Raw genomic sequence first — 8,095 nt, 5'->3', positions numbered from 1 at the left:
AAAAAAGACCAACAGTGGCGGAACCGGCCCAAGAAAAAACGCCCGTCGCGGGCGGTGATAGCCAAAATCCGACTGCGGCGGTCGGAAACGCAGCGGAAAATAAACAACCCGCCGCAAGCATAGCGGAGACACCCACCCACGGTATGATCCGCTGTTTCCGACCGCCGCGGTCACACACTGGAATGAATGGGAGAGCCAGCGGAAGAGCTGCAGCATACCCACCACTGCGGACGATCCGTAGAAAACATGGCGGCCGATGCTAAAACCCCACAATAAGGCCAAACATTTAACTATTCAAAGTAGCCATGCCCCCCAAATACACAAAATCACATCCCAATGAAACAAACACATGCCAAACAGAAACATACAATTCCCAGGACAACACCCACAACACACCTGACAGGAATACCCCAGTTGGACATACCCACAGAGCTGAGTATAAAACTAGTCCCTACCCTGACCACAATCCTTTGCAACACTCCAGAAGAGAAGAGCATTCACCAGATCTGAGAGGAGAGGCAAAAGAACACAGCACACACACATCACCACCACCACCACCATCACACCAGCACCAACAAGCCCCCAGCACATAACACACCTCACACACCACCCACACCCCTGCACCCATACTTTGCACACCACACACCATGTCCACACATAAAATGCCCAAATTCACAGATAGTGAGTTGTCAGTCATGGTAAATGAGATAGTCATAGTGGAACCAGAACTGTTTGGTAGCCTGGTCCAACAGACACCACTTGCCACAAGGACTCAAATGTGGGAAAGGATAGTACAAAGGGTCAATGCAGTAGGGACAACCCCGCGATCCAAAAAGGAGAACATGAAGCGGTGGCATGATCTGAAGAGGGTTGGTAAAGAGAGGAGAAGCAAGAACCGGGAGCTGGCTGACAGGACTGGCGGTGGCCCTCCCATCCCACCGAAATCATTCACAGCATGGGAGGAGAAGGTGCTTGCCATACTGCATCCAGAGAGTCTCACAGGAGTATCAGGGGGAGTGGAGGCTGGTAAGTACAAACAAATGATTACCACCACACTGATATGTTCTGTCTTGCACAACTACAAAGCTACACCACCTAGGTCAAATACCATTCATCTGCACCACAAACTCACAAAAACATGTCTTACAGATCCAACATTCACTCACTCCCATTCACCCCAAACGTAGCAACCAACATCACCATGGGGCATGTGTACAGGCAGCCAGCACTGTAAAAACCACCAGGCACACTTGTCCCACAGCATCAGCAAGATGGAGCCCCCCCCACCCAGAAGCATGTGTCAGCCATCACACAACCCACATCAAACTAACAGATAGGTAGACATCTTGCCATGCAGTGCTGTATGTGGGAGAGAGGCCTGAACTACTACTCCCACCATGCCCCCTGGCCCACACCACAACAGGATGAAGCACTCCCCCACCCCACCCAGAAGCACTTGGCAGCCATTGCAGTACACTAAACGAAATAACAGGTAGGTAGCTATCTTCCCTGGGAGGGCTGTTTGGGGGTGGGAGGCCTGTACCACTACTCCCAACATGCCCCCTGTCCCACAGCATCATCAAGATGGATCCCTCCCCCACCCCATCCAGAGGCAGTTGGCAGCCATTGCAGTACACCAAACAACATAACAGGTAGGTAGCCATTTTCCCTGGGAGGCCTGTTTGGGGGTGGGAGGCCTGCACCGCTACTCCCACCATGCCCCCTGTCCCACAGCATCATCAAGATGGATCCCTCCCCCACCCCACCCAGAAGCACTTGGCCGCCATTGCATTGTTCAGCTTCACCTAACAGGTAGGTAGCCATCTTCCCTGGGAGGGCTATTTGGGGGTGGGAGGCCTGTACCACTACTCCCTCCATGACCCCTGTCCCACAGCATCATCAAGATGAATCCCACCCCCAACCCACCCAGAAGCACTTGGTAGCCATTACAGCACACCAAACGACATAACAGGTTGGTAGCCATCTTCCCTGGGAGGGCTGTTTGGGGGTGGGCGGCCTGTACCACTACTCCCATCATGCCCCCTGTCCCACAGCATCATCAAGATGGATCCCTCCCCCACCCCACCCAGAGGCACTTGGCAGCCATTGCAGTACACCAAACAACATAACAGGTAGGTAGCCATTTTCCCTGGGAGGCCTGTTTGGGGGTGGGAGGCCTGCACCACTACTCCCACTATGCCCCCTGTCCCACAGCATCATCAAGATGGATCCCTCCCCCTCTCCACCCAGAAGCACTTGGCCGCCATTGCATTGTTCAGCTTCACCTAACAGGTAGGTAGCCATCTTCCCTGGGAGGGCTATTTGGGGGTGGGAGGCCTGTACCACTACTCCCTCCATGACCCCTGTCCCACAGCATCATCAAGATGGATCCCTCCCCCAACCCACCCAGAAGCACTTGGTAGCCATTGCAGCAGACCAAACGACAAAACAGGTTGGTAGCCATCTTCCCTGGGAGGGCTGTTTGGGGGTGGGAGGCCTGTACCACTACTCCCACCAAGCCCCCTGTCCCACAGCATCATCAAGATGGATCCCCCCCACCCCGAAGCACTTGGCAGCCATTGCATTGTTCAGCTTCACCTAACAGGTAGGTAGCCATCTTCCCTGGGAGGGCTGTTTGGGGGTGGGAGGCCTGTACCACTACTCCCACCATGCCCCCTGTCCCACAGCATCATCAAGATGGATCCCTCCCCCACCTCATCCCGAAGCACTTGGCAGCCATTGCATTGTTCAGCTTCACCTAACAGGTAGATAGCCATCTTCCCTGGGAGGGCTGTTTGGGGGTGGGAGGTCTGCAATTATACTACTACCATGCTCCCTTGTTCCCCAGTACAGTCAGATGGGGCACAGCATACCGCAAGATGCATATGTCATCTAATAGACCACCTAAACCAAATCACTAGGTAGGTAGACACATTCTCCAGTCCCATGACACCATTGAGCAGAATGTAATCCTCCCCCACGCACACACAAAGTCCAATGTGAGGCCGTCACAGGTAAGTAGCCAGTGTGTGCACCCACACATTTGTCACTAAAGAAATGGCGCCATATGGCAACATCAGCCCTCTCATTGCACAAATATGCTCACCGAACCCGCTTGCCACGCACAGTGTGCACACAGGTAAGCAAAAGGAACTGCCACAGCTACCAACGAGTCACACACCAATGCAGGTGCACAAAGAAGACTGGGCACAATCATTCACCGCACACACTGATGAGTGCATTGCCATGGGGCGCAAACGAGAATGACCATTTTAAAAAAGAGAAAGCATGTGTGGGGTTACAAATCAAGATATGTACATGACAGGACAAAGGTATGCAGGACAATACAATGCCCACTCCATGGCCAGATGTGACGTCTGCCATGGTAGACAAATCAACAAGGAGTCAACAATGAAAAAAGGTTGTGCTGCTCCCTACATGGCAACAGGTCCCTGTGAACATGATTCTTGCACGAGTTGCATGGCATGCATTGATACCTCACACCATGTACAGGTAATGTATGTAATGGTTCTCAGGCAGGTTCCGCAGGAGCGCCAAGGATCCGATGAATATTCCACAGCCTTCCCCTACGGCCTTCCGACTCTATCAAACACTAGAGTACCGAGAGGCTCGCCAGGGGAAAACAGGGAGACAAAACAAGGAAAGGCGGGGAAAAAATATTCTTCTTGGTTGTAGACTTCTGTGTGTGTGGACATGCACCTGGCCTGGACCTCTGGTGGGTGTAGGAGCTAAAACCAAAACATGAATTACTAACCCTCAGTAACATACACAAAAGAACAACAGTCACCTCTACAATAAATGTGTACTACATACCAATGGTAATTAAACTTTGCTGGCATATAACTGTGGATTGGTGACAGGGGTTTGGTTGAGCTAAGGTGGAGGAACAAACAAGAAACACAATAGCGATTACTCGAGGTGTACTGTGCACTTATATAACACTGTTCAGGATTATAGAATTCTTACTTGATAACATGTAGAAGACTCTTAAACAAACATCTGTATCGCAGTAGAGTACACCAGAATCAGAAGGTAACATTCACGTAGAACTAAATGTCTGAGATACAAAACAAACATCTATTAATTCAAGTATGGCTTTATAGAGATAACATAAGAGTAGCGCACTGCGCTGTTACCGTGATTCTGGGAGATGTGGAGATGTATCTTTCACGAGTCCACGCAAGTACAGAACCCTCACACAGTAAGTATGGCCAGGAACACAGGAAGTGAAGGAAGATGATAATGACCAAGAAGGAAACAAATGGCGGGTAAGGGAACCACCGGATGGCGGAGATTAAGCCCGGCCGCCGGGTGGAGGGTAGGAATAAGCAAGGCTAAATACCTAAAGAATCCCCTGCTAGGCAGCGGGGAACAAGCCCGGCTGGTATGCGGAGCAGGTAAGAGAAATGGCGGACTGGGGAAGTAGCAGCCCGGCCAGACGGCGGAGTACAGACCCGGCCGTCGGGCGGAGCCAAGGGAAAAGAGGAGAGGTCAGTGTACTGCCCGGCCGGACGACGGAGCAAGACCCGGCCGTCGGGCGGAGCCAGCAAGACCTAGGGGAACACTGACACACTGCCCGGCCAGACGGCGGAGTAAAACCCGGCCGTCGGGCGGAGCAGTCAAATACAAAACGAGGCTCTTAGACAAGTTCCAGTTCTCGGAACCACAGGAGGAGCAAGTAGAAAGCCTCAAAGCAGAAGATCGGAAGCGAGCCCGTTCAACACTAGGAAAATCCGGAAATCAGGCAACAGGAAACAGGACAGGAATTGCAGTAACGGGAGCTTGACGCAAGGACGTAAAGCGTCGCTCCAAGGGCTCTAATTGCTTATGTAGGGGTTTCTTAAAGGGACCGCCCGTTTGCGGACCTCGAGGCATGACAGCGTATGTACCACTGCATCATGTTAGGAGGCACAGTAGTGCACATAGTAAACGATGTGAAGATCAGTCAATTGTGTAGCGTACAGACAGTGGATGACACACAGCTAACACAATGCTTGCAGAGTGCACTACAATGACCATTTCCCATCTAATCCACAAGTGACCAAGAACTTACTGCAGAGGACAACACCAACGACCTGCAGAGCCAGTTACCCCCCCGGTACATGGACTCTCGGATGTAGACTCACAGGATTTTCAGGACGATGAGCTCGAGGCCGGCCCATCAGGTGTGCCAGGGAGCAACAGGTCTGTGGTAAATAAATAAATAATACCTCTCTTTTTGAATGCATAAATGAATAACAGATAGCTCAATAAATAAGAGTCAAGATTCGAGGTAGTAGGAGTTTTGCAGGTTTAATACAGCATAAGGACAGGAACAGGACAACCTGCACAGGAATAGGATGGCAAGCGCTGCCGGGGGGCAGGATCTGGAATGGCTAGCCACTTTTAATAACAGTACATGAGCATATATACATAACGCAAACACATAGCATTACATTGCAATAGGCGTAGCAGTGGGTGGAGCAATAGGCATGACGCGTAGCAGTCGCGAAAGGTAAGGGTGAAAAGAGGTGTAACAGGGCGTATACATAGACATGTGATGCAAACGTAACAGAATATGTCATGAATGGGGTGGAAACCATGGAGGGGGCTACCTAAGGAGCCGGGACCTCTAACCTGATGGTGCGCGCAAACTGGCAATGACGTGTTACTAGGAGAAGCTGGGGGCTATGAACTCTGTGCTAGGGGCAGAGACTGAAGTCTGGAGAGTTAGGGCGACATGTACCTAAGCAGTATCTAGTATCTGATGTTTAGAGAACATGTTGATAGAATCCAAAAGTTATCGGGGTAAAGGCTAACAGACTCTAGGACTGGAGCATGCATTATTCTACATGTAGTGCGTGATGAAGAATATTAAATGACCATTAAATGCAGTATTTCTCTTACATGGAGACGTAAAGGCTAGACAACGACGGAAACTATTGATGCGATTCAGTAGCTTTAGGAATGCAGAGAAGGAGGACTGAACTGATAACTTGGAATCATAACATACTCTTGGCAGACTCAGAGGCAGAGCCAGGCTGAACCGGGCACTGTGAGGCAGGAAGTAAGTGAAGGGTCGAGGACACAGGTGGGGGCTGTATCGCTCCTCAGCGAGGGCTTCAGGAGACAGGAGCTGAATCTGGTGTCCGGGCCCTTTTGAGGCCTAGAAACGGGGACTTTACAATGCATTAACGTGCACACTGAGAAACGTGGCAACGTAGCTTTACATAGGCCTGATATTCGTAGTATTCACGAGAACTGGAAACTGGCATACTAGAGGTGGACACAACTATAATTGCGTCTTTAATCGAACATGGGGAATAACATATGCATATTAATCATACACACATAACATATGATGGAGGACGCGTAGGGACACAGAACATGGCATAATTTACTTTTCCACATTCCCTCCTTGTCACTACGTTTCCATCAGGAAACATCAATATTCATGATACCATCTATTATTTCATACAGTATCATTTGCTCGTCTCGAATTCTTTTTGAACGGGATTTAGAACGGGACCTAGGACTAGGAATACAAGATGTAGCACAAATGCCGCAAATCGCAGGGCCACATTGTATACAGAGGCAGCAGCTGAATATGATCGCTACTGCAATACCTAGAAAGGACAAGACTTTCCATCCCCAGGCGGAAACTATATTCCAGAACCAACCGGACCATGTCCAGGTGCCTGGATTTTGGTGTAACAGATGGGCAATTTTATGAAGTCTGGTTATAGCTGAATAAACAGACGGCGCGTTATTTGGAATGAAAATACAGCAACTAGATCCGATGACTCTACATGCCCCGCCCCTATCGGCCAGTATGACGTCAAGGACGAGACGATTTTGCAAAACTACAAATCTCATAGCAGATTGCTCTTCGGTTAAGTTACCTAGAGCAGAGGCAGTCTCATTTACTACAACTTCAAGGGTTCTGGTTAACCTGCGGATTAGCTTACTATTCTGGATAGGTCCTATAAAGAAGAAAAAACCTCTATTGAAATCTGTATACTGTTCTAGAGCAGTTTCAGTATAATCGACAATTGGGGACTCGATCTCCCTTCTATGTCTAATGTGTACTAGATGTGTGTTTCTATGATAATCAGATGGGGCTAGGAAAACAGGTGGCAGTAGGAAGGCAATGTAACAGGTTCCCTCCCAATCAAGGGGCAGACGAACATATGCGGTTTGACCACAAATAAAATAAGAATGACGTGAAGCTTTGAAAATAGATTTCCCACTGCCACTATACTTGACAATAGTAGTACAATCGCTATGTCCTACGTGTGTAGAACCATTATTTCGGACACATAATTCGCCTTTGACTGGTAGTACTGAAATTGCAGGTAAGTCTGGAGTAGTATCAGACTGAACATTCAGGACCATGAAATTCGAAGAATAATTACCTAAATTATACACTTCATTTTCTAGATCTAACCCGGTTCTGTGGGGAAGACCTTGCTTGTCTGGAAAACAGGTACTGTTAAGAAAAGACATATCTGTTGAGGATGACGTTAACGTGGACCATGCTCCACACGAACCATTATGTGAAAAAGGATAAGGAAAGAGTGGCAGAACTCCCTTCGGTGTCTGGAAAGGGGGAGTCGACCACATACCCAACAATTAGTGGCATTGCTGGTCTGGTGTGAATAATGTAACATGCGGATAAAAGAATTATTTCGCATAGCGAGGCGGTAAGAGAGTTCATGAGGAGGCAGATCACTAAACGTGTGCTCTACCGTAACATTAGAAGACTTATTTACATGAGAAACTGGAAAATACAGGTAAAATGCATAACTGGTGCAGGAAATCATAATGCTGAGAAATAATATGAAACTTAGAAAAACGATACATCGGATTGAGTTTTGACTAACTCTCTCACTATGGGGGTCTATTTTATACATGTCAGAAACAGTCTAACCGTTTCACCTAGGGGAGGACTTAGACAATCAAACTGGCTGACTTATTTTACTAGACCGGAGTTTCAACTTATACTCCTGCTGCGGAGTTTTCTCTAACAGGGAGGGTGCAGTATCATTGTTCTTTGCGGGACAGTCCTTGAGAATAGTACTTTGGCAGTCTTTCA

This window comes from Lissotriton helveticus, chromosome 9, assembly GCF_964261635.1.
Source record: "Lissotriton helveticus chromosome 9, aLisHel1.1, whole genome shotgun sequence".
Taxonomy (NCBI): domain Eukaryota; kingdom Metazoa; phylum Chordata; class Amphibia; order Caudata; family Salamandridae; genus Lissotriton; species Lissotriton helveticus.
Note: the sequence above shows the minus strand (reverse complement) of the source record.